This window comes from Polypterus senegalus, chromosome 16 (assembly GCF_016835505.1).
Source record: "Polypterus senegalus isolate Bchr_013 chromosome 16, ASM1683550v1, whole genome shotgun sequence".
NCBI classification, from domain to species: domain Eukaryota; kingdom Metazoa; phylum Chordata; class Cladistia; order Polypteriformes; family Polypteridae; genus Polypterus; species Polypterus senegalus.
This window is the reverse complement of record NC_053169.1, coordinates 26711778-26738273: the sequence shown is the minus strand read 5'-3', so window position 1 is coordinate 26738273 and position 26496 is coordinate 26711778. Positions and strand designations below refer to the sequence as shown.

At 38.5% G+C, this 26496-nt stretch overlaps 1 protein-coding gene and 1 long non-coding RNA gene across 4 annotated transcripts in view; one reads left to right on the top strand and one right to left on the bottom strand.

The window, feature by feature from the left end:
- Positions 1 to 2776: 2776 nt before the first annotated feature.
- Positions 2777 to 15110, bottom strand: LOC120516714. The gene is made up of 4 exons (XR_005630894.1): positions 15022 to 15110; positions 7673 to 7754; positions 7034 to 7223; positions 2777 to 2814 (listed from the first exon to the last, which is right to left on the bottom strand). It is a non-coding gene; the product is annotated as an uncharacterized LOC120516714 (long non-coding RNA).
- Positions 14554 to 26496, top strand: part of fam135a (family with sequence similarity 135 member A) — a 98587-nt gene continuing 86644 nt past the window's right edge. Inside the window, exon 1 of one of the 3 annotated variants that reach the window (XM_039738590.1) lies at positions 14554 to 15678. The gene's annotated coding sequence lies outside the window, so the exon portion shown is untranslated. Of the gene's footprint in view, positions 15679 to 23117; positions 23159 to 26496 lie in introns of those variants that run through there. The other 2 variants (XM_039738587.1, XM_039738588.1) reach the window with 2 other exon arrangements.

Genomic DNA, 26496 nt, shown 5'->3' with positions numbered 1-26496 from the left:
ATGGGCTATGTGAAGTCTGTCCTGGGGTTTCTGGAGCAACTTCTAGGTTGCTTTTTTCTGTTGAAAAAGAAGACAGCACACTGAACTCCACTTGGTTTCTCTTCCTTTTATATCACCCCCACAAAGGGCATGTTACTAAAATGGGTAGTTACTGGCCTCTTCTTTGTTCTTCCTTGACTGTGCTGGACTCTCTGGGTTCCCAGTCTCCTTTCTGAGTATGTACTCTGTGGTCCACTACCAGTATCTTTCTGAAAAGAAGCCAAAATAGGTGCCAAGGCATCCAGAATTTCAAGTTTTAACCCACTGTGCAAGGACCACTTCTTCCAGGTGCCCCCAAAATGAGCTATTAAGGGATGTAAGAGGTTATAAATTACTTGACACATATGACCATGAAAGGAAGAATTCTCCTTAAGAAGTTGCTCTAATTTCTCCAAGATGAGATCAAGCCAGAAGCTGAAGTGGAGACTTTAACAGCTGAAGAAACCTCCATTTAGAACTTTGGACACCATGGATCTTTAAATTTTAAAATAAATGTATCTGTTATTTGCGAATATGTATCTTTTCCTTATTTTCCTGTGTATTGGCTTGCTGTTTACCCACTTGCAATCCCAGTATATATGATAGTGCAATTCTTAAAGAATAGGCCTACATGATCATTCTCTGTTTAGAGTTTGCACATTCTTGTAAATGCTAACATTACTCAAAGTTATTGTCTGTTTTTACATGCATTTTTATTACTATTTAATTTAATATTGTTTTTTGTATCAGTATACCACTGCTGGATTATGTGAATTTCCCCTTGTGATTAATAAAGTATCTATCTATCTATCTATCTATCAGTGTTTATGTGGGTTTTGCTCTGATTTCCGACCACACCCCAAAGCTGTGCAGGTGAGGTTGTCTCTATATAGGCCAGGTTTGATTATGTGCATGAAGAGCTTTGTTGGACTGGTGTCCTATTCAGGGTTGGTTCTTGCTTTGTTCCTGATCCAGCTAAGACAGGCTTCATTTTTCCATCTGTTTAGAATTCATTAGGAATATATCTGGGACTTTATTATATCACCATTTTGTTTAATGGGAGAACCATTTTATACTGTCTTCTCTTCAATGGGTGCCACCATATGGTCTCTAGTACTGGCACCTATTGCTAGTCATGTGACATGTGAGATCACCCATCTCCCACTATAAAACAGGAGAGCACAAGGAAGTGTCTAAATATTGTCTTAACCTAAAAGAAAAACTCTAGGACAGTACAGTATAAACTAAAAGTTGCTTCCAAACAGTTTTATATTGTAGGATATTCCTTTTTACATGTTTCTCTTTACTCTGCATTTTTGTATTTTGCTTTGGCTTTGACGTTTTGGTATTTCTGTCTAATGTTACTGACCTTTAGGCTATGTCACAACACAGCTAAAACCGACTCCATCCCAGTTTTATTTGTTTCACTATTCAAATTAATTTTGCAAGTGGTCTCTGATATGAGTGTGTATGATTATCTATGCCACAGGTGCTCTGTGTGCAAAAACAAACATAAAAACAAAAGAGCTTCATCAGGCAGATGCAACCTAATAGAACACCACAACCACCAACAGCATGCTGTTTTCTGTACAACTTAACATTGTTCTCAGTGTAGAATGTTGGTGAATATTTTGGCACTTGATCACAATATGAGAAAAACAAAGTGAAAAATTGTAGTTGTTGCTTTGAGTGCAATTTTCACTGCTGCATTTGTACATAGACATTTGGGGATACAACACAGGAGGCAGGACTGGTAAGTGTGAGATTTGGAGGGTTTGAGTTGAGCTTAAGGTTCGATTACTTATATCAATATCTACCCATAAGACTCCCTTGGAAATATACATGCTCAGTGCTGGCATCAGTCACTCTTAATATTTGCATTCTTTCCATTGTAATCTATTTTTAAAATGTAGAAATACGGTTAAAGTCACATAAATAGTCATATAAGATTAGCAGGGGAGTGTAAATTTGTAGTCAATTTCTGGTTCAAGCATGCACTGCAATTCACACCCAAGAGGCATCTGTCACATGTATTACCACAAAAGCATTCTAAATCCAGTCTTAAAAGTTTTGATTCCATGTGTGTTTTTTTTTTTGTCTGTTTACACTTTTCTAAAAAGAACAGGGTCCTCTTGCTTATATTGTATAGTAAAATTCTGCTTACGCTAAAAAGACAAAAGAGGGTTATGCACACAAAAACAAAAGGAATTTATAAAACCATATGCACACCAGGTCTCATGGAACGTTCCTCTATAAGTTTCAAATACAATACAATACAATTTATTTTTGTAAAGCCCAAAATCACACAAGGAGTGCTGCCTCTTGTCAGCCCCCCAGCCTTAACTCTCTAAGAAGACAAGGAAAAACTCCCAAAAAAACCCTAGTAGGGAAAAAATGGAAGAAACCTTGGGAAAGGCAGTTCAAAGAGAGATCCCTTTCCAGGTAGGTTGGGTGTGCAGTGGGTGTCAAAAAGAAGGGGAATCAATACAATACAATACACAGAACAGAAGTAATCCTCAATACAGTATAAAAATATTACAAGTACGGAGCAGAATTTAAAAGTAGATGATATCACATAATATGATTTGGATTTGTTTAGAGTCCTGGTGACCTCAGCCATCAAGCTGCCTCCCCCACTTGGCCATTCCACAGCTTAGACAGTGCTGAGCCAGCCAATCCAATAGAAGGACCCCTCTACCCCACGATTCCTGCGATCATCCATCAGGGATGACTTTACCTTAGGCAGGCAAAACAACATGGCAGATGGGCAGTGGCACCAATTGCCACATTTGAGTGCTGAGAAAAGAAACAGAATAGGTGAAGGTTAGTAACAAATTACAACTATATATAATTTTGTTACTTATGTTTTAGTGCTAATGACTAACAACAGAGATGCAGTCTGTACATTTAATCAGCAGCTCTAGTCAGGATATGCTAAACTGAAGTAGTGAGTCTTCAGCTGGGATTTAAAAGCTAAGACTGAAGGGACATCTCTTATAGTAGCAGGCAGACCACTCCACAGTTTAGCGGCCCTGTAACTAAAAGCTCGACCTCCCACTGTTATTTTATTAATTTTTGGAATCGTAAGCTGACCGGCATCTTAAAGTCTAAATGTGTGCTCTGGTTTGTAAGTCATGAGATGTTCAGACCAGTAAGTCGGACCTTGGCCATTTAAGGCTTTATATGTTAAAGGAGGATTTTGAAATCTGCCCTAAACTTAACCGGGAGCCAGTGTAAGGATTTAAGAACTGGAGTTATGTGTTTGAATTTTCTTGTTCTTGTAATAATTGTTGCAGCAGCATTTTGGATTAACTGGAGGCTGCATAAAGAACAATTTGAACATCCAGTGAACACCGCATTGTAGTATAGTATTATAGTAGTCAACCCTACTAGAAATAAATGCATGAAGTATATGGGAGTGCATATGCTTTTAGCTACTCCCCATCACCTCCCACCAGTAACCATGTATGACATTAAAATATATCCTTTTGAATATTCAATGACCTAATCACCATATACATTTGGCCATGTTCCTGAGTGACATCTTTACTTTTAAACTACTTATAAATCCTGACTTTTACGTACGAAATGGCTTACGCAGGTTTGCGAATGTAAGCAAGTTTTACGCATATATAATAGATAAATGAAAAAATTAAGAATTGAGCTATATTGTAAATATAGCCTTAGTTTTCCTTCAATTCTGAAAGATTTATCTAAGCAACTTGTTACAATTTCTGTTGCTCCTAAAAATCCTAACACTCATCAACATACCAGGAAAGTTTAAAATATGAATGATGAACTATATAGGATGACTGAATTATGTTGTTTACTGACTGGAGGACTGCTCAATCCATTAATTTTCTTAGCTTATTTACATAATTCAAGGGTACAAAACCTATCCCTGAGTCAATATATAGAAGCAGGACTTAGGCAGAATCTCAGTTTGTTGAAGGACTCATTCACTCACACTATTAAAGCTTAGATTTATCAGCCTACATAACACTGTGATTTTGAACCATGAGAGGAAAGTGAAGTCCCAAAGGAAATCTACTGAATCATTAGTTGGAGAAGGCAGCTAAAGTGCTGCTCACTGTGGCACCATACTGCCTCACAATAATTCACTGAAATTCATTTTAAAGCTATCAGGAAAATCAAATGTTACTCACTACAAGAGTGTGTGTGATTGAACGGAAACATACTGGAATAATTAATTCAAAGGCCTTTAAAATATAAGAATAAACTCTCTGTATAAAATAGCTAAATATGCAGTCTGTTGTTGCCAGCCATAGAATATTTGTTGGCATCAATTCACTATGGGAATCTTTTAAAACTGTCCCCCTGGGTGTCCGCTATTGAGGTTTAGTTTGCGTGTGGTTTTATTAGAGAAGAAATATTGATTTTATGAAGATGATCCCAAGTTCAGTAAGAAACTTGAGCGTGAAGATCAATTATTATTGACTTGGCCATGTTACAAGCAGTCAGCACGGTGTGTGAAGGCAAGTAAAAATAACAATATTGCATTTTCTTTCAATATGTGCCACATTAAAGCATAAGAGATGCTCTTTATGTCCTTTTTTTCATGTTTTTGCAAAGTTTGTCCAATCAGCATCTCATATTACTTAGAACCTCTTGTCATGTAATATATGTGGCGTAGTGACAAATTGATTTCAATATCAAAACCTTGGTCAGTTCACTTCTTGTTGTTCTTACTTGTTTTAATTCTAGTCATCTAGGAGGGGACACCCTGGATGTACCAGTCATACTGTTTAAGAACTGTTAGGCTTGGACCCTCTGTAATATTATGAATACTTGAATTCTTTGGTCTAGCATCTAGGAAGATGGCACTTTAAACCTCTTTTACCTCACCTAAGGTCAAAGTGTTGCCTGGCAGAATATGAACACGTGGCTAACTCAAGTCAGAGAAAAATATTTACAGTCTAGCTTCGCTGGCCCACCACCTTCAAACCCCCACCACCCCCCTGGGGTACGCTACACGCCAGCCACATCACATCGCTGCCTCTCACATTGTGAAGAGGGGGGCTGAACACACGCTTAAGGAGATGCGGTTGCTCCTCCAAAAACCCACCTCTTAAACGGTGATACAATGAGAAACAAATACTTTTTTTTTACCTCCTCTATGCTTGATCAGTTGGGTTGCTGCTGCTGCTTCTGCTGCTTGTGCCGTGCTGCGTGACCTGCATGTCGCGCAACGATTCGAACATTTAAAAGCCTGTACAGCAGCTGTCCTCCTTGTCTCGCAGAACGTTAAAGTGTCTCTGAGAAATTCATGTCTTGACTCAAGATTTTTTTATATAATAGACAGAAATGCAAAAATTCCTATAGCACATTTATAATCTCAAGAGAATTGTTAGATGTAATCGGGAAATTGCAAGAAACAAGCAAACAAGTCAGTTGCCATCATAAATATGGAATATGTGATTACAAAACTCATTGTGGCAATGTCTGATCATGTGACTTGCAAATTGAAATTCTAGCAAGTACTGAAGTCTCCTAATGGTAGATAGTGCTGTATACCATGTTCGGAGATTTCTCAGATAAGGAAGACAGACATTTTGAGATAATATACTAACTGATTATGACAATGAAGAGTAAGAGTTAATTAGCATATGAACAAAACAATTTCACTGTACAGGTGGCATGGTAGCATAGTATTAGTGCTGCCTTGCAGTAAGGAAACCAGGGTTCTCATCAAAGATCCTCCCTGCATGGAGTTTGCATGCTCTCCCTTGTCTGTGTGGGTTTCCTCCGTGTATTCTGGTTTTCTCCCACAATCCAAAGACATGCAGGTTTGGTGAAATGGCAATCCAAAATTGGCTCTATTGTGTGTTTGGGGTGTGTGAGTGTGAGTTTGCCTGTGATGGACTGGCACCCAGTCCAGGGTTTGTTCTTGCCTTGCACCCTATTTCTAGCTGGGATAGGCTCTAGCAGTCCCCCATGACCATGCTCTGGACTAAGTGAGTCAGAAAATGAAATTTCACTGTACTCTTTACATGTGACAGTAATGGCCTGATAAATATATAATAAACCTATACTGTGTGAGGCCACTCCCAAACATTTAACATCGACAATCCTAGTTTTCATCTATCCATCCATTATCCATCCCGCTATATCCTAACTACAGGGACACGGGGGTCTGCTGGAGCCAATCCCAGCCAACATAGGGTGCAAGGCAGGAAACAAACCCCGGGCAGGGCACCAGCCCACCGCAGAGTTTTCATTCTTTCTAAAAGTAAAATAAAAACAATATAAATCATATTTTTACATACAGTATATAGAGGGTAAGATGCAATCATCCTAATATAGGACTGCAAGATTTTTGTAGTAGATTAATGTTACAGAAATGCTATAAAATTTTCCCTCCATCTATTCTTATGCCTGCATAATCAAGTTCAGGTTTGCCACAGTCACAGCCTATACCTTTAAAAGGGATTTTGTTAATTTTATCAATCACATTACAGAGGATGAGATCTCTCCCCAATTCAATTAGGTGAGGTTAACAGCAGCCGAGGTTGTTTATTTTAGAACAGTACTAATAAATTCTTTCCCAATTGTGAAAAACATTTGGACAATTTCTGATACAATTTTAATTTCTGGATGCAAGGTAGGAACCAACCTTGGACCAGATGACAATCTGCTGGAGGGGATACTCAAAAATAAATGGCCAGTTTAATGTGTAAATTTGCTTAAAATGCAGGTAGCCTATACTGCATTGAGTGCTAGTACCAAAGAACATTACATTTATCCACTAATTCCTCCAACCATTATCAAATCTCATAAACAGATTTCACGGTTGTTGGGCCTGGAACACCAGATGTAAGACAACAACCAAGTCTGGAGAGGACATCAATATGGTAATATCTTGCAGTTCAATAGTAAGGCGAATATTTTTTCAAGGGTAGTGATGAAGACTAAACACTTGATAAAGGATAAGTGACTCAAAAGGCGAGTCTTTAATACTGTTTTTAAAAAATTTTATTACAGAAATAACAATTACCTGTGGTTTTCCTCATGTCCTCCTGGCTTCTTTTCTATGTAATCTGGTTTTCTGCCACACTGTGTTAACAGATGTCTCCAAATTGGCTTGGCATGAATAAAGGTCACTTGCAATATACTTGCGCTTCTCTCAAGACTGGCTCCTTCCTTGTATCCAGTGCTGCTAGAACTGTCTCCAGTCTATTGCGACTCTGAATTGGATTAAGCAAGTTTTACAATGTTATGTTATACTACGTTCTGGAACAGTTTAATTTTCTTTCATTTAAGAAATTCCATGAAATTACATGACTTTTTATAGTTGCATATTTGCATAATGAAAGTTTATCCACAAAACGCAGACCACAGGCAGGTTCATTGATTTGTTCAGGGTCACATAGTAGGTCCAGTGTCAGAGCTGAACCAGCAACTTTCTGGTTTACAGTCCATTGGTTCAGTCCCTGCATCACACTACCATAACACATCATTGTGCTTTAAATTGAGTGACTGATAGGCAGTTCTAATCTCCTTCTTAAGGTTATGTTCTCTTGTTGATTTTAAAATATTGAAATTATTTAAGCTGTTGCTTGGTAATGAACACACAGATGGATGCAACGCTATAAAAGCTATAGTATTAGTAGTAGTACAGTAGTGTAGTACTTACTGACAGACAATTTTGCCTGTGTCTATTTCTTGTTAAAAACGAAATCTTCATGTGAATACAATTCTTCCTAAGGCAGGTAGCTCTAGGAATAAAAGTGAATTTAAAAGATGAAAATGGAAAAGAGTAAGTAAAAGTATAAGTAACAGGAAAAAACACATCTGCCTATCCTCAGAAACAACCATGGACTGAACATTAGTCCATAGAAGAGCATACTCACATCTACTTTCTACTGTCATCTTATGAACCCTCTAACAGACCTGAAGTCACAAGTCTTTACTTTATTGGGAAGCCTTTTTGTGACTAGAATACTGTGTTCTGCTCTTGGTGGGTATTCCTGAATTCTTTATGATGGTCTTATAACATCAGTAGCTGATCTTAAGATAGCATGTATATTTTGGAAAGAGTATACGCTGCCTGAAAGACAGATTTGTTTCTCTGAGCCTAATGCTAGCTCCAAAACACCCACAACATATCTCAGCCCAGGCAGTTGAAGAAATAAAATGTGAATGTAGCAGGGAAAGAGCTCTTAACTTGGCTTTTAATGCTGGTCTGATTTGTAACAAACACATGTGAAGACATTACATCAATATCATCAAATGAGGCTGGTAGAACAGGAATAAGGGCATGTTTCTAGACTATGGCTCTGGTTTTGCTCCTTCAAATGTGTACAGGAAGATTGATTCAAAGATAATGTCAATGGATGAATGGCTCAATGACTGTGACAGCTCCCAGATATTAAACCATTGTGACACACATACCTCATTATCATTTGTTTTCACACTAAATTTAAACATTTTCCAAATAAGCAATACAATTTCATACATGCCCTTTTTTTTCCCCCATCAATTCTGTAAGTACCAAAATATTCTGGCAAGATGTACTGTAGCTGTAATTTTGTTCCCTACTTTCTTTCTGTATGTACTGTATAAATCTCTTAAATAAGGTCTTGCTTTGCAGTTCACAATGTAGTATTTCATATTCCAAGTGCAAGTTAAAATATTGGTTATCTGTCTGCATATTTATAAGCTAAATCTATGTGTATACATATAAATGTTGGAAAAATAAAATATATTTGCATAATCAATTAAAGCAAAAATCACAGTGACATACTAATTATTGAATATGTAGTCTAATGTCTCCTATAAGTGACTGCTTTGCTATGTATGAACAGAAATAAAAATAGCAGCTTAAATGCAAACTCACCTGCATAAAAGTATAAATAATTAAATTATATATTAACAGCTTTTAAAATTCTGCACTCCCTCCCAAAAAAGATAAAAAATATATGTCAGCTTCTATTATCATGTTACCTACTTTTCTGAGGATGCATATTTTGAAAACGTTCTGGATTGTATTTCAGTATGTCTTGCATGGCTTGACTACTTTATCAAGCCTTTGTCTCAAAGGACAGACCTACTGTAAATCCTCTTTAACTATCATTTTAAAGGATGTTCTTCAAACATTAGCCTACTTCACTCAAGCAGGTTATTATATGAGTGAAAGGCAGTGCTGACATTCCAAGATAATCAAACCAGCAATTTCCCAGTTCGAGGACTAGTATGACTCTTGTGTATTTATTAATTTGGTTAATGTGAAGACCATTGTAGCTCATCTTTGATCCGGTTCAGAAGGGCCACAGTGACTTTTTGTTTCAACCCAGTATCTTAGTTATAAACCAATTATTTCTGCTGAAGCTATTTCTACTCAAGCAACATTTCTGTGCCCCACTTTAGTTAACTTGCTTGTTAAAATCTCCATCCCTTAATTACTTCTTTTAGACTTAAACAGCTGCCTTTACTGTATTTGAAATGCGTTTTTCTTAATCAGTTTTCAATTTGCAATGAAATGCAAATGACAAAGGAACCAACTGATCCACGTGTAATTTGGCTTCACTTATGCCTATGTGCATTGTTTACGAAGTTGGAAGAAATAGAAGATAAAAAAAGTGCAGGACTAGGAATTATTCATCTGCTCTGAGCATGGGTGGAATCCGACTTCTCCGCCGGGGTGGAAGATGAACCATAAAAAAAAATACCATACATCAATTTTTTTTTCAAATCACAACCATACTGCTATATATTTACTTCATAATCACAAGTCAAATCTCTCTATTATATTAAAAAAGTTTCTTGACATGTCTGTGTTATTCAGCCTTGACCACTCCCCTCCACACCGCTAGCCCAATCGTTACTCCTACTCTCTCTGTTACCACCCAATGAGACTCAGTACTAACTCACCCTTCAACGTAGTCAGATAAAATGGCACGACAGAAAAGCAAATTATCTATTCAAGAACATCGAATTTTAGATTGCGATAGAAAAAGTAGCAGCAAGAGCTGACAATGAATGTCAAAAAAAAAGAAAATGAACAAATAAACACCTGCATATAATAAAAATCAAGAACAAAGACAATTGTACTATACACTTCTTCTTCTTTCGGCTGTTCCCGTTAGGGGTCACCACAGCGGGTCATCTTGTTCCATATCTTCCTGTCCTCTACATCTTGCTCTGCCACACCCAACACCTGCACGTCCTCTCTCACCACATCCATGAACCTTATCTTAGGCCTTCCTCTTTCCCTCTTCCCTGGCAGCTCTACCTTTAACATCCTTTTCCCAATATACCCAGCATCTCTCCTCTGCACATGTCCAAACCAATGTAATCTCACCTCTCTGGCTTTGTCTCCAAACTGTCCAACCTGACCTAATCCTCTAATGTCCTCATTTCTAATCCTGTCCATCCTCGTCACACCCAATGCAAATCTTAGCATCTTTAACTCTGCCACCTCCAGCTCTGTCTCCTGCTTTCTGGTCAGTGCCACCGTCTCCAACCCATATAACATAGCTGGTCTCACTACCGTCCTGTAGACCTTCCCTTTCACTCTTGATGATAACCATCTGTCGCAAATGGAAATGAAAAAAATATTCCAAACAATATGTGAACAGAAATGCAAAAAAACAACATTTATAGAAGTTAGAGGTTAATGTAATTCATAATATTGTTTTTGATGAGGAATTAATGTAATTCAATTTTATTTACTTTTTATTATGTTTTGCTTTTTACTACATTTTATTATTAATTGGTATTTAAAATAGACATTTATAGTGAAATACTCAAGTAACATATTTTCTGTCTATAATAAATAAGGATCAAACCGTCTTCCTCCCATGTCTCACATACTCTTCTTATACCATCTCTTTAAATACAATTGTTTTGTCTAACAGAGAAGCGCCCCGATGCCCTTTGAGCAGCTCAGCTACGAGATAGCAGGCACCCATCGCCCACCCCCAGGGGATAACAAGGGAAGCAAGTAAAGAGTGGAGCCCCCTATTGCTATAAATTATTTGTAATATAAAATCACAATATAAACAAAATCTAACCTATAATAACATGTTTACAACTTTAAAAAATTATTAAAAAGTACATTAGTACTATTTCTGATATTTAAATGACAACAAAGTTTAGTTTGTCTGCTTTTTGTAATTGTGGCAAAAATAGGACTTTCTTAAACCAAATCTCACATTAAATAAAGAAAAGGTTCACAACTATCATTAATACTATTTAATCTGAGTCAAATCTAAGCACCCTTGGTGTAGACTAGGGAAGTCAAACTAAGATCTGTGAGGGATACAGTGACTGCATGTTAACATTCCATACAATTTCTTGATTAGTAAACAACTACTGATTATATTGTCAGATACTTCTTCTATGTTAAATTTAATTCTTTTTCTTTTAAATTAAATACTTCTTTTTTTTCCCTGTAGTCAGACAGTAAAGAGATGCAAAACAATCCACAGATAATTAGCCAACTTCATCTTACTTGCAACTATGTCAATAATACAACAGATTCTTCAATAAAATATTGGGTAAAAAAAGGAAAGGACTGAGAATTATTTATCTGTGCTAGTCATTTGAATGATGCTAGCAGAAAAAACAAAATATGCGATTCTGGAAATGGCTTGCAGAATGAATGCACCAAGAAGCAAAACATAAATAAATAACATGCTTCATTAACAGGATGAATTGGCTTCTTATTTAGAAATTGGTTGGAGGAAAAATGACTGTCCTGCAGGAACTGAGCTCGAGACCCCAGAGTTTGCTGGTCATTTGTTAGCCTTCTTCACACCTCATTATTGTTTCGCTGTTGGTTAAGGAAAATATTCTTAAAATATTGTGAAAGTACTGTACATCAAAATTAAGGCAAAATATGTATTCATCAGAACTGTCTCAAGAAACGCTACTGGGGCTCCTTTATGTCCATGGCAATAAGCTTTTGTAATCCGTCACTGTGACCGCCAAGTCAGACGTTTGCTTTTCTTTTTTAGTTTTCTTTCTTTGTACTCATCCTGGGGTGTATCTTTGAGGGTTTTGTCGCATGTGAGAATATAAAAATATCTTTTATTGGGCTGAAACAAAAAGCCAAATATCCCCCTGGTGACAACAAGTGCTATCCATCTATTTCTTCCATTAGCTGATGAAACTGTTTACCAATTAAGAAAGTGGCAGGAACAAAAACATGAAACTACTGCAGCCCTCCAGGATTTGAGGTAGACACCCCTGGTGTCAACAAAGCCTATGCAAGACATCACAGCCTTACCTTAAATGAACTGTAAATCAGTCATCAGCAGCCCACTGTGCAAATAGTCAAAGAGAGTTCACAGAATTAAACATTTTCTATATGCTTCTCAATGTTAGCTATTAAAAAATGCCTGGAAAGTGGATGGATTCTGCAATAAGCAAGCACTTCTGAATCCAAGCAGAACTGAAAAATGATACAGGAGCAATTAAAAATGATCAGACTACAAAACTGCTGAACAGATACAGTATATCTTGACATAAAGTGTAAATGCATAAAAACCCAGGAGGTGACTAGTTTTATACCCATCATTAAATGTATGAAGCATACTCCCTTGACTGCTTCACAACCTGGGATACTCCTGAATACACACTATTGACAAATTGAATTAAATCTCAATTCAATTAATTGTTGTATAGTACTCTTCACTGAGTGCGGGCTTATGATTCTCTAAAATGCTTACAGCTATAATATGCCAGGGAGAAGACCTAGACAACCTTACAAGTGTGAACAATTAAAATCCTCTGCATTCCTAGAATACTCATCCTTGTAATACTCCAATGTAAGTATGAGAGAGTGTCTGCTAAATTAGAAAGTTCAATACCTTATGTTCCAGAATGAACTAAGCTATTATGTCAGAGAATAGTCACACAGGTTAAAAAGTGGTTTGGAAAAATTGAACAAAGTCGAGTTTTCCTTATGGAATTTACCTTTCGAGCCTTAAGAAATGATTAGATTAAGTGGCGACCCTTGTCCCAGTGTGTGTCCACTTTAATGGCTTGTTAGTCCATCCTGGACAGATTGATCCATTGCCTGGACTGTTAACTGGGTAGGGTGACCAGACTAATTAAATGATAGATAGATAGATAGATAGATAGATAGATAGATAGATAGATAGATAGATAGATAGATAGATAGATAGATAGATAGATAGATAGATAGATAGGCACAATGTATTGCTCAGTATCATAATCTGTTAAGATGTCTGCTAGACCAGCTCAGTACCAATAAGCGCACAGAGAACAATACCACCTAAAATGTGGGGTGACTCATTATAGACTTTGATGGAACAGGTTAGAAATAACTTTATATTCTGCTCATTGGAGTAACATAGTTGTCTCACTCTTGTCACTAAATGTTCTCCATTGTTTAGCCAAAACCTCATACAGGGGGTGAGAATCATTGTCCACGATAGTAATCAACTTTCTCAGTGACCTCTGCTTTACCATTTCCTCCTGTGTGTCCAGCCTGACTCCCAGGATTGAACCAATCATTTTAAATCAGTCTGTTGGCATCACCTGCACTAATGACATTTCTCTGTCACAATACCAGATAGAAATTTATATTGGCCACTAGTGACTGGTAGAAAACATTTAAGAATGGCTTGCATACACCAAACGACTTCATCCTCCTCGGGAAATACAGCGGACTCCGACCCTTCTTATATACTCCATTCAAGCCTGTAGTTCAGATGCTTCCTGAGAAACATGCATGTCTTCACCACCTCCATATCTTCATTATCTGCAGAGTGGGCTTAACCTTCCTGAAGTGTGCAATTATCTCCTTTGTCTTACTGATTTTAAGCTACAAGTGGTTAAATCTGCACATTTCAACAAAGTCCTTCACTAGTGTCCTTTTTCATTCACCTGCCCACTACTGATACACTTAACTTTGGCGATGTCATAAGAAAATTTCTGCAGATGACATGATTCATTATTGTATCTAAATTCTGAGGTGTACAGGGTGAACAGGAAGGGAGCCAGTACATTTTCCTGCAGAACACCTGTACTACTCATGCCCATATCTGCTACACAGCCCTCAGTGACCACAGCTTCTCCCCCAGCAGTTTGAGCTGTATAGTATTGAATGTCCTAGAGAAGTCAAAAAGGAACATTCTCACCTTGCTGCCGTTTCCCCAGATGGAAGTTGGCTCTGTTCAGCAGACATATGACAGCATTGTCCACCTCTATGTTATCCTAGTGGACAAACTGCAGTGGGTCCAGTGCTGCTCTGACCAGAAGTTGAAAGTGAGCCAATATTCGCCTTTCCAAGGTTTTCGTAATGTGTGAGATCAGTAGTCATTTACGATAGATCGGTAGTCATTTACCACTTTCGTTTGCGCAATGTTGAAATCTTGTACCACACAGGATGTTTTCTATACCGCTGGAACCCTTTGTAGGATCAGACTCAAGTTGAAGATAGGCTTAAAACAAGACACAGTTGCCCAGAGCACTCTTTCAGTACTTTAGGATTAACACAATCACGTCCGACAGAGCTTTCTGGTCCGTGGCCACTTCTGGGAAGCTATGTGGTTGGCAGAATGGTGGGTATAAGTCGTAAGAATAATGTAATGTAAAAATAACATGGGGCAGTTTGTAAAATGGACATGAAAATACGTTGATTAAAATTCGAAATCACTTTAACCGTTTCTTCTGAAAACATAGAGACAAATAAAGGTCAGCTGTTAAACTTCCTGACACGAGCGTGGGAAATACTGGGGTCGCGGATGTCAACTCAGACAACCAACTATACCTGCACAGGCGTGGCATGCACAAAACGGTGTACTGGATGAGCAAGACCGGTTACGTTTGTGCACGCCACTGGTATGTAAGGCAGCCTAAGAATGAGGAGGAGAGCGGCGATAGTGCAGTGCTCAGGTGGAAGCCAGTTAAACTCGGTCGTCTTGCATCCATCTGCCGAGTGCGGTGCGACAATATTACTGTTTGTGAGAGACGGCGCAAGAAACGAGTGCCTCCAGAAGGCGCTATACTTACTTGATGTAGTCATCAACTTGAGAAAACTGATGACACGGCATGAAAAGTCACCGTCACATCGTAAAGGCAATTTAAAAGACTGAGGAAACGATAACCCAGGGGGTCACGTGCGCACATGCTGACCGTCAGAAGCTGTGCGCCGTAGAGGATCCAGCCGGGTGCCGCGCAGCGCAGTGCGCTTTTTTTTTGTCTCCCAGATCACCGAGGCAGGCTTCTTTATCTGAGCGCTACTGTTGCCGAATCGCGATGGCTGCGACAGCTGGCTGACCGAACGAAAAACCCGTCGCTTTATCTCCCCCCTTTCATCTTTTTTGATCAAAAGAAGAAGTGGTAGCAACCCTGAGCGAAGACGCTCGGTACAAGACTGCAGCTTTTGCCGAACCACGGGCAATGGGGACAGCAGGGTTGTAGAACACTGCCAACTACAACTAGAAAGAAAGGGAAGGCTCGAGGAAAACACGAATAAAAAGAGAGAAACACAACGCTGTCGTCTCTAGTGGCTTTCCTTTGAATGTTACAAACAAACCCCTTCTGCCCGTCAGCGGCGCACGAGACAACAGGCTAAACGGGAAGAGAAGACGCCGGGAATCCGCCGTCTTGCCAAATAGAGCGCGGTGCCGCGGCCTCCGCCAAGGAAACTCGGACTCTTTGCTTGAGGTAAGCCGCCGGTTGTCATATGCAAGCTCACTGGTAACTAGCAATGAATTAATTAGCCTAAGTTTTGTTGTGCTTAAACTTATGCATAGTAATTCATGGCGGCTTAAGACTCCATGCATGGTTACAGACTACGGGGGGTTGTTGTTGTGGATAAGGAGTGAAATCTCCCGGTCAGTGTTCATGGCGATCTATTATATTGCTGCATAATAAATACGACCGCCGTTTTTAACACACGAGTGCTGTCAAGTCGCTGCAAGTCGGCAGACGTTAGACAGTTTGCATTGGAATTGGAAGGAAATGGCAGCGCCTTTCATACAGAAATCTCCAGTGATTTGTGAAAGGTTGATTCTTTTTTCTGTCTTTTCTGTTGCGTAAACGTGCCGGGTAGTTAACCGGTCGCCGTCGTTTTTTTCCTTTCTGCTAACTGGATCTGGAGTAATCAGTTACACTAAAAGATGAACATCTTTAATTTTGCAGTTAAAAATGGTCAAAGGTGTAATTCTCGCCACCAGTTACCATGAACCACTTCTATTCAAGTAGAGGACAGGATGGAGGCGGGCCACTCCTGTAGTTTCACGCCAGACCGGTAACGCAGGCTTCCGACCGTAGAAGTGTAACTTCATTGTACTTCTTAAAGAAATGAACATGTGAGACGACCTGCTTGACTACATCTTGTAAGTGGAATGCCCTGTGACTTTGGACAAGGCAAATGTAGTCGCAGCCGGCATGCACTTTAAACTTGACGTTGTCAGGTGTAACTCTCAGAAGGCTGCCTGTCATACTGGAAATCGCTGCTGTGCGGACACCTTCATGTGGCTTTAAGTAACAAAGGAATAAAAGGTACAAGAAACCGAAAGTAGGATATAGTCCATCCTGGTTTGATCGCCGTATTGCAGATCAAAAAGGCTCCCAAAAATATTGTTTTAAGCTATACAGTAGTCCAAAAAGTAATGTTTCTTACACTTTTCCAGGTGCTTAAAGGCAATGTTAGCAGTAGTTACATCTCTGTGGAATGAAATTTTGGTGTTTGCACAAAATGTACTGTAGATACACCACTACGTTTATGGCTGAGTCGGAATTGGACCAGTGTGGGTAAATGTAGGAGGTACACAGCAGTGAACTGGCATTCCATTCACAGTTCCTCGTTTGTGGCCACTGTTGCTGAAGTAGGTTGTCTGCCATCCATAATATGACAACATTCTAAAAGCTGTTTCATTAATTCCACAGACACAGAATACAGAACATATTATTGCAGCATCAGGCGTGTAGTAGGAACTGACCCTGATAGTGTGCCAGTCTTGCACAACACCCACGTGAGTCCACACTCACAATTACAGAAAGAAAATTAGGAAATGCCAGTAAGTCTAATCTTCATGTTATTGGAATACAGGGTTAAATTGACATGGACAAAGGGAGAATTGTACAACCATAATAACCAGGTGCAGCATTGGAGTCCATAACAGTGAAACCTTGTCAGCTGCACTATTTGCACAGCACTGCAGACCTTCTTGTTCACCCAGTTTTGTAAAAAAATTATTAAAATGATGACTGGAATTTCTGTTATTCTGTTACCAGTAACGGTACACTCCACGATAACATGCAATGAATACACTTGACTTGAGCTTTCCTAGTTTTCATATTTTCTCTCTGTAAATTTAGCATTCATTTGCTCAGTGGTTGATGCGCTTGCTGCTTTCTGAGCAGCTCTTCTTTTCTCCACCCAGCCGGCCCGCTTCTTCTCTTCTTTTGTCTGCATCTTTTGGCTTTAAAACTGATTAAGTCAGTGTTTGTGTTGCAACTACTTAGCACATTTTCTTTAATTTTTCACTTAAGCTGGCACTTACAATGCATCCGGAAAGTATTCACAGCGCATCACTTTTTCCACATTTTGTTATGTTACAGCCTTATTCCAAAATGGATTAAATTCATTTTTTTCCTCAGAATTATACACACAACACCCCATAATGACAACATGAAAAAGGTTTACTTGAGATTTTTGCAAATTTATTAAAAATAAAAAAATTGAGAAAGCACATGTACATAAGTATTCACAGCCTTTGCCATGAAGCTCAAAATTGCACTCGGGTGCATCCTGTTTCCCCTGATCATCCTTGAGATGTTTCTGCAGCTTAATTGGAGTCCACCTGTGGTAAATTCAGTTGATTGGACTTGATTTGGAAAGACACACCTGTCTATATAAGGTTCCACAGTTCGGAGCACAAACCAAGCATGAAGTCAAAGGAATTGTCTGTAGACCTCAGAGACAGGATTGTATCGAGGCACAAATCTGGGGAAGGTTACAGAAAATTTTCTGCTGCTTTGAAGGTCCCAATGAGCCAGGACTCTTCTAGAGCTGGCCGGCCATCTAAACTGAGCGATCAGGGGAGAAGGGCCTTAGTCAGGGAGGTGACCAAGAACCTGATGGTCACTCTGTCAGAGCTCCAGAGGTTCTCCTCTGTGGGAGACTAGTCAGGATAAAGGGAAAGATGACTGCAGCAATGTACAGAGACATCCTGGACGAAAACCTGCTCCAGAGCGCTCTTGACCTCAGACTGGAGCGACGGTTCACCTTTCAGCAAGACAACGACCCTAAGCACACAGCCAAGATATCAAAGGAGTGGCTTCAGGACAACTCTGTGAATGTCCTTGAGTGGCCCAGCCACTGCCCAGACTTGAATCCGATTGAACATCTCTGGAGAGATCTTAAAATGGCTGTGCACCGATGCTTCCCATCCAACCTGATGGAGCTTGAGAGGTGCTGCAAAGAGGAATGGGCGAAACTGGCCAAGGATAGGTGTGCCAAGCTTGTGGCATCAGATTCAAAAAGACTTGAGGCTGCAATTGCTGCCAAAGGTGCATCGACAAAGTATTGCGCAAAGGCTGTGAATACTTATGTACATGTGATTTCCCAATTTTTTTATTTTTAATAAATTTGCAGAAGCCTCATGTAAACTTTTTTCACGTTGTCATTATGGGGTGTTGTGTGTAGAATTCTAAGGAAAAAAACGAATTGAATCCATTTTGGAATAAGGCTGTAACATAACAAAATGTGGAAAAAGTGATGCACTGTTAATACTTTTTCCGATGCACTGTAAGTCTTCAGTCTGCCTCAAGAATGATTTAAAATATAAAGAAGTAGGGGAAGTGACGGCGAAGATGGTAGTAATGAGAACTGTGCCTGCACGCATGCGCTGCATGGCCGCCCTGCTGGCCGCTGCCAAGAGTTGATTCTACAACAAAATAAAAATATAAAGAAGAATTACCTTGGAGGTCAATCATCACCCTGAAAGAGGATAGTAGACATCACATAGTATATGTGTACCAAATTTCTGGTCAATAGGTCAAACGGTTTGCAAGCTTCAGGTGATTTAAAATCCTGGACAAACAAACGAACAACCACGGTAGCGTATTATATATAAAGATTTTCCTAAATATCCTGCCATATCTCTGAGGCACCTATCTGTTCATCAATGATGCCCTTTTATTTTTAAGAATGGGCTCCTGTGAGTGTTTGCTAATATAGTGAATGTGTTTGTCTACCAATATTCCATTCATTTTATGTTTTTAAGGCGTTTAACAAAGATTCAGATTTTTTAAAGTAGCCACCTAATAGTGAACATTCAGTTGCCTGCAGACTATATAAGCAGCATCCAGGCTTCCTGGTCATACAGGAATTGTGACTTAGTGATTGAGGCTCTGATGCTTAAGCATAGTTGTTATTCACCAGAACCTACAAAGTAACTTGTCATGACCCAGAGGAAATCTCATTTCTTTTAGTTTTTCACATCATAGGTGCTTCAGTTATTTATAATGTAAAGTGGGTTGGGGTTGAAATTGTTATAGTATGGTATTACATAAAATAGCATTTATCTCCGGATTTTTCCCAATGTCTTAATATTTAATTAATTTAATTGGAATCTCTGAATTCTTAAATTGTGAGCATGTAAATCTGTTTTGTTGTGGTGGGATTTCCAACAAGGTTTGTTCTAGTCTTCTCAGTATTGCTTCTAAGGTAGGCTCAGAGTCCACTCAGCCTTGCTCTAAGTTTTCCCGCTCAAAACGTGTATGGCTGTTCATGACACACTGACTACGTTTACATTCACACACATAACCGGGTTAAGGAGAATAACCTGGTTAAGGCATATTTTTCTTTAAAATACATGTTACGTGAACAACTAGTCTTCTGGAATTTTATGTCAAAACACTTAAACTTTGCTAAAAAAGAGTTCAAATGTCCTCATTGACCTCCATAAATCCGATAATAGCATGAAGCCTCTTATTTTCTTGTGTATTATAAATATATTTTGTCAAATTGATAAGTTGTTTATAGATATCAGTTGCTGGATTGCACGCAATATACCCTTTTCTGCTCGTCAGAATTAATTTAGCAATTTCTTAAATATTGAGACATGTTATTTCAGCCAGGAGAATGAGTAATGCAAACTTTTGCCTCCTTAAATTTATTTTGTGAACACTTCTACAAGTGTGTGCAAAGAAAATACATGCACAGGGTGCAAAATCCTTAACATTAACCTGGTTAAGGGCTTACATTGCCACATAATCTGTTTATTTGTGGAGAAGTCCACCTATCAATATAAATAGCCCTTATGCTCCGTGTTCACAAAGTCGCACAGTGCCCGAAATAAAAAAAGAAGTTGTTACATATCAAAGTCGCCGTGAAAAGGCGAGTCATAGCCCACCGTCTGAGTGCTATATGAAAGTTTATTTGGGTACAGAGAAAAAAAAATAGGCACACAGTAGGGGAAAAAAAGCACGAAATGTCAACTTTAATCTCGAAATTTCCACTTTAATCACGTAGTTTATTTTGTCATTAAAGTAGAACATAAACTTCATCTTAAAATCGTTTAATTTACCAGTTTCTCAAATCCCATCTTAACTAAAGTAGCACGTTAAATGCTTTGTTTTGTATTTGATCTTCTATGTGCTCTATGTGTGTGAATCACTACGCGTTTTCTCTTTCTCCGACAGGACACAGAATCCATTACATTCGTAATATTACAGCTCTCTAAATAATTCAAATACTGAGATGTATACGTGATATGTTTTTCATGATGTTAGGAATGAAAGCATTTTATTAAACATGGGAACACGGTGGCGCAGTGATTGTGTGCTACCTTCAATTAAATTATTGCAGCAGTACTGTCTCTTTCAAACGTACTAACCTCCAATTCCTGTCTTTACTTTTCTTTCTCCAAATACTCAGTCGCCACACAATCAGCTCCGTAATAGACATTAAGCCATCTGTAAGCTTACAACGACGATTCTTCATAACTTTTAAGGAACATTGAAATATCTACGTACTACGTGTTTAATAATTCTATCCATCTATCCTTCCAGTGTCACACCAGCCCAGCAAGAATACAACACGAGGTAGGATCAATCCGTGAACTAGCTAGCGCTGCGGCACCGTGTCCTCACATGTTTAATTATTAACGATACAGATTATTTAAATTAAGTTAAAGTTTTATCTGTATAATATAATCAACATATTTTGCTGCATTTCATCTTAAAAATGATATCGTCATCATATGTAAATATGCGCTTTATAAAGTGATGCAGGTTATGCAATATTATAACTGTAGTGCAAGTTTACAGTGAGGTGATTGTACTTATAAGTACAATCAGTTCTACAAGGAGCACTTGATGGACAGATTGATTGTGTTTAAAGTTCTTGGAATGAAACTGTTTCTGAACCGTGAGTTCCGTACAGGAAAGTCTCTGAAGCGTTTTGCTGTGGCTGAGGCAGCGTGTGCTTGATGCTGTATTCAGATAATTCTCTTTTCGATCAGCTGCTGCTGTGATTCCTCACTCAGATACAGTGATATAAATACTCCGAGTGGTGCAGTGAGAGTAATATGGAAAAAGATGATCCGCTGTGGCAACCCTTAACGGGAGCAGCTGAAAGAAGAAAAAGAAGGTTCAGTGACAGTAACAACTCTAAAGCAGTTGTGGTATTTGGAATACTGTGGCTATTCCCTGGACCATTCTATTGTTACAGGTTAATTGCAATCAGATGCGTTACACTAATAAACAATATGCGGTTAGTTTCAGTGTATTTATAAAGCTGCGTCAGGAATGTGGATCTAAGAAAGAAAGGGTAACTACACAGGAACAGTAGCACTGCTTTGACGCTGGGTGCCACCAGTCTGCAAAACCGAGAGCAGAACTTGCGTATGACAGGGTATGAGATACCGTGGAAATGTGTGTGACTTTACGCCAAGTTTAGGTTTTATACATCGCAGTTTGAACGTGGAAACATTCGTACACAACATTTCTGTGCGTACGCACCATTTATACATGAGGCCCCTGATTATTGAGGCACATGTAAATGCATCTATTGTCATTTAGTAGAATGCTTGCTTTTGGCAGTTATTTTAAATTATACTGTGCCTGATGCTGTCAGGATAGGCCCAGGCCACCCATGACACTAAACTGAGTTAAACAGGTCTGAGATTGTTTTGTAATTTTATATGCAGTCCAGTACAGTCGACCCTTGATATACAACCGGCCTGACATGCGAACAACTTGATTTACGACCAGAATTTTTATTTTGATTTACGACCAACATCTTGCGTTACGACCCAAATGCAGTCACGTGCATCCGCTTGTGCGATTGTAAACAAACAGCCGAGAGCATTCGTAAGCGTCACTCGGAGCCCAGATACATGTGTTTGTGGACGTAATTTCGGTCAGTGCAGTGATTTTATATATATATGGCAAGCAAGACGCATAATTGCTAAGGAAGGAAGAGAAGGTAGGGCGGTACGGTAGCGCTGCTGCCTTGCAGTTCGCTTCCCGGGTCCTCCCTGCGTGGAGTTTGAATGAGAACGCCCCAACCCATGTGTCTGTGTGGGTTTCCTCCGGGCACTCCGGTTTCCTCCCACAGTCCAAAGACATGCAGGTTAGGTGGATTGGCGATTCTAAATTGGCCCTAGTGTGTGCTTGGTGGGTGTGTTTGTGTGTGTCCTGCGGTGGGTTGGCACCCTGCCCAGGATTGGTTCCTGCCTTGTGCCCTGTGTTGGCTGGGATTGGCTCCAGCAGACCCCTTGTGACCCTGTGTTTGGATTCAGCGGGTTGGAAAATGGATGGATGGAAGAGAAGGTAACGAAGGTAAAGAAAGCGATTGTAAAGGGATGTTAACTAGCAGGCTGGCGCGGCACATGATGATGTCATCAGGCTGAGTCAGCATCGGCTTGCTTTGGAGTGTATTAGATAGATAGATACTTTATTAATCCCAACTTTACTCCTATTACAGCAGTTCACAACGACCAGCTTTGAACTGAGTGCTCGACTACTGTCATTATTAACTTGAGAAACAGCGATCACAATCGAAATCCACCATCTCGACAATTTTACAAAGAAAAGATTTGCATAAGGAGGCTCCTTCTAAACAATAACCACCTTCCGTTTCATTCTCCTCCTCCTCCCTTCCTGCAGCCCTAAGATGTCAAGTTAAATGGTGAGTACAGTGTGAAATTGTTGTTTCTGGTAGGCTAGACACTTTTTATAACTTTTTGGTTAGTACATTAGAAAAATTATTGGTGTTTTGGTAAATTATGCACATTATACAACCCTTTTTTATTATGAAAAGGTTAAGTAAGTGTTGCTGTGGGAGGTTCGGACTGGAGCGCATTATGGGTATTTCCATTATTTCTTATGGGAAAAATAGTCTGGACTTACTTACAACCAGCCCTAAGTCAAGGGTCCACTGTAGTTTTGTAATAAAAGAAAAACAAGGTGGGAAAAAGTATAAAGCTAATTCCTTTCACACCTTTTAGCACAATTAACAATTTGCTCCATTGCTGCATCTTCTTTCTTTATATGCTTATCTTAATTATTGTGATGAACATCTTCCCGGACATGTTATTTCAGGCAAAAATTAACTGCACACGGAGATCTTTGTGAGTGATGGAATGAAAGAAATAGTAAGGTGGCAGACTATACAAGCATATGAATTAAATGCAAGACCTGCACTCTGATTACTTGTTCAGTTGATATTAATAGAAGTAAAATATGGCAAGATCTAATAAAAAAAAGTTAGAATAAGCATTTATATCATGGACAAGGATATTCTCCATTCTGCGTTGTTTTTAAAGATTTGCTCTTGCTGTTGGCTTTCCCCACTTTCTTTTTCTCAGGGAATGAATTCTGGTTTGTTAAAGTTGACTTGATTTTATATAAGGTAATTTTATTTGTTGTATACGTCAGATTTGATGATATGGAATTTTTTTCCAACAAATGCAATCAATAAATAAAAACAAAACACAAGTACATGATAGTGGGATTTGAGAAATGGAGTTTGGAACCATTTATTAATGATGTGATTATTCTTTAGGGGTCAGCCAGTATGTGCATTATGGTATACATGTAGGAATTAAGTATTTTGTCTAACTTGATATTTAGATATCCAAATATCATATTTTAAAGTTAATTATATAATCCTTTGAAGAAAACCTTGGGGGTGATGGGAGGTAGCAATTTTTTAAAAGGGGGTTCATTGATTGTTTATCACGAGAACAAATAGAAACTGGTGTGAGACTGATTTAATCTCTCATTCGTTCACTCCTAAGAAGGCTGTTTCTTTCACCAGATGTGGTTGTTACAAAGTTTTTTACATGAACATTAGAAAAGGTGTACCTTGTAGCGTTCTGTTCGCATCCTTTTAATACTTATGTGCTTTTCTCCAAATTGTGTCCTCTGTATGGGGGAAAAAAGAAGGTGGTTAGAAAATGTGTTTTTTAAGTTTTAATAGTATTTCATCATGATAGCTGATTAGTTTTTAAGTTGATATGTTCAGGTACCTTGTGGTTTTTGTAGTTATTAAATTATGCTTTTTTTTTCTTGTACATAATACCACTCTGCTGATGGAACTAGATAGCACTGCCAAGCTTGCAGCCAATGGCTGTGAATAGTAGGTGAATTTGAATCTTACTGGTTTTCCATAGCTCATCTAGCCAAAAAGCAATGTTAATGAAGAAAATATGAAAGGGATTAGAAATTTGCAAAGTGAAAGAAAGGACCTAAGTGATCAAACAGCAAAACTGACTGAGGTTGGTGAGCTAGGTTCCACGGTACATAGTTTACATAATTAGACATTTTTGGAGTATCAAGTGAACAGAGCTTCAAATAACCAAAGTATCTTGTTTTCTGTGTTTCTTGCATCCTACCCTCTAGAATTATAGCTATATGTTCTATTCTGTGAGAAGATTAATATTTATGAATATTAAAGTGCAGAACATAAATTGCCTTTAGATGATTTATATTATTGATAGGTGCCTAAAACAAAATATTTTCAGTACAATGATTAGAAAGAAAACAGTCAAATGTTAGAAAGAAGGAAAACTGCCCATTTATCAAATAGTTTAACATTGAAATACAGGTGAAAAATGCTGTCAGAGGTTCTGACTGCTATCTCTATAGAGAAAGTGTTATTTTTCTTTTACAGCTGATTATGTGTACATAATTCACAAGCTTTTGCTTTGAAAAGGATTGATTAATAATACTTTCCAGTTATTGATCCACTGAAATTGTTCTCATAAATGTACAAGATGTGTCAGTAGTTTGTAAGTAAGTGTACAAGTTGGCCCTGCCTAATTAAGTAACAATTAAAGTGTTACCTGGGGATCAGAATTATATTTTAGGAATCACTATTTCATGTGGTAGTTAGAACTGTGGCGACATTGGTTACAGCAGCTACCTCACCCATCCAATTTCCTGGGTTCTGACACTGCTTAGTGGGCGTTAGTATGGAGTCTGCATATTTTCATTTTATCTGTGTGGGCTTTTATTTGTGTGTGTGAGTGATTTTTGTCCCACATCCAAAACGCATGTCGTTATATGATGATCCTGATTTGGGAATGAAGGAGTGTGTGAGAGAGTAATTATTCCTGTGATGGACTGATGCCGCATCTAGGTTTGTTTCCTGCCTAGTGTCTGATGATGCCAGCATCATTCTGTGACTTTCGGTTCTTTGGCACCTAAAAAAAGTTAATTATGTACTTTAACAGGGTAAAGATGTATCTTATGTGCACCTTTGAACTATTTCCTGCTGAACACTTTTTTACACTTTGACAGCTTCGATACTTTCTGCTTACTTTTCAGGGGACTTGTGTAAAAATAGTCCAGCGCAGTAAGGGATGATATGTTAATAAGCAATATCAAAGAAAAACTACAGCAGTAATTTCTGGATATTATTAAAAGTACAATTGAGTTTTAGAATTCACTAATAAGCAGGACTTATATTTTATATCTATATATTTTATACACTCTCCCACAGATTTATAAAAGGTGGATTGGGATTCTTTCAGCTGAGTAATGCTTTTTGTTCATTTTAATCTTGTCTTCTAGTACTCCAAATACCTGCCATTAATGTGTTAGGACTGATTTTTTAATTCAGGAATATTCAGGAGATTTAAAAGTCTTTGCTCAAAATGATGCAAGTGTAGGGTTTTCCCAGAACAAATATCCTAGTGATTTTAGGCAGTTGATGACGCTCTCAACATGGATGTTACCCTAGGTACATCTTATTTAATTTTGAAAATCAACAAAAGGTTTTTAGTTTAATTATAACATGCATGGCTCATACTGAACTAGATTGTATTCTGTGAATAGCTGAGTTTCATTTATTCCTCAGAAATATTAATCAAGAGATCTATTTACTTTTGTTCTCTAGGATCATTTATAGGGTAAATTCCTTGAAATATTTTTATATACTCGAGATGCTGTGTGAATGTTTACTCATTCTGGCCAATATCATCTCTGAAATAGATATGAGTGCGAGAGGTGTGGGAAATTGGG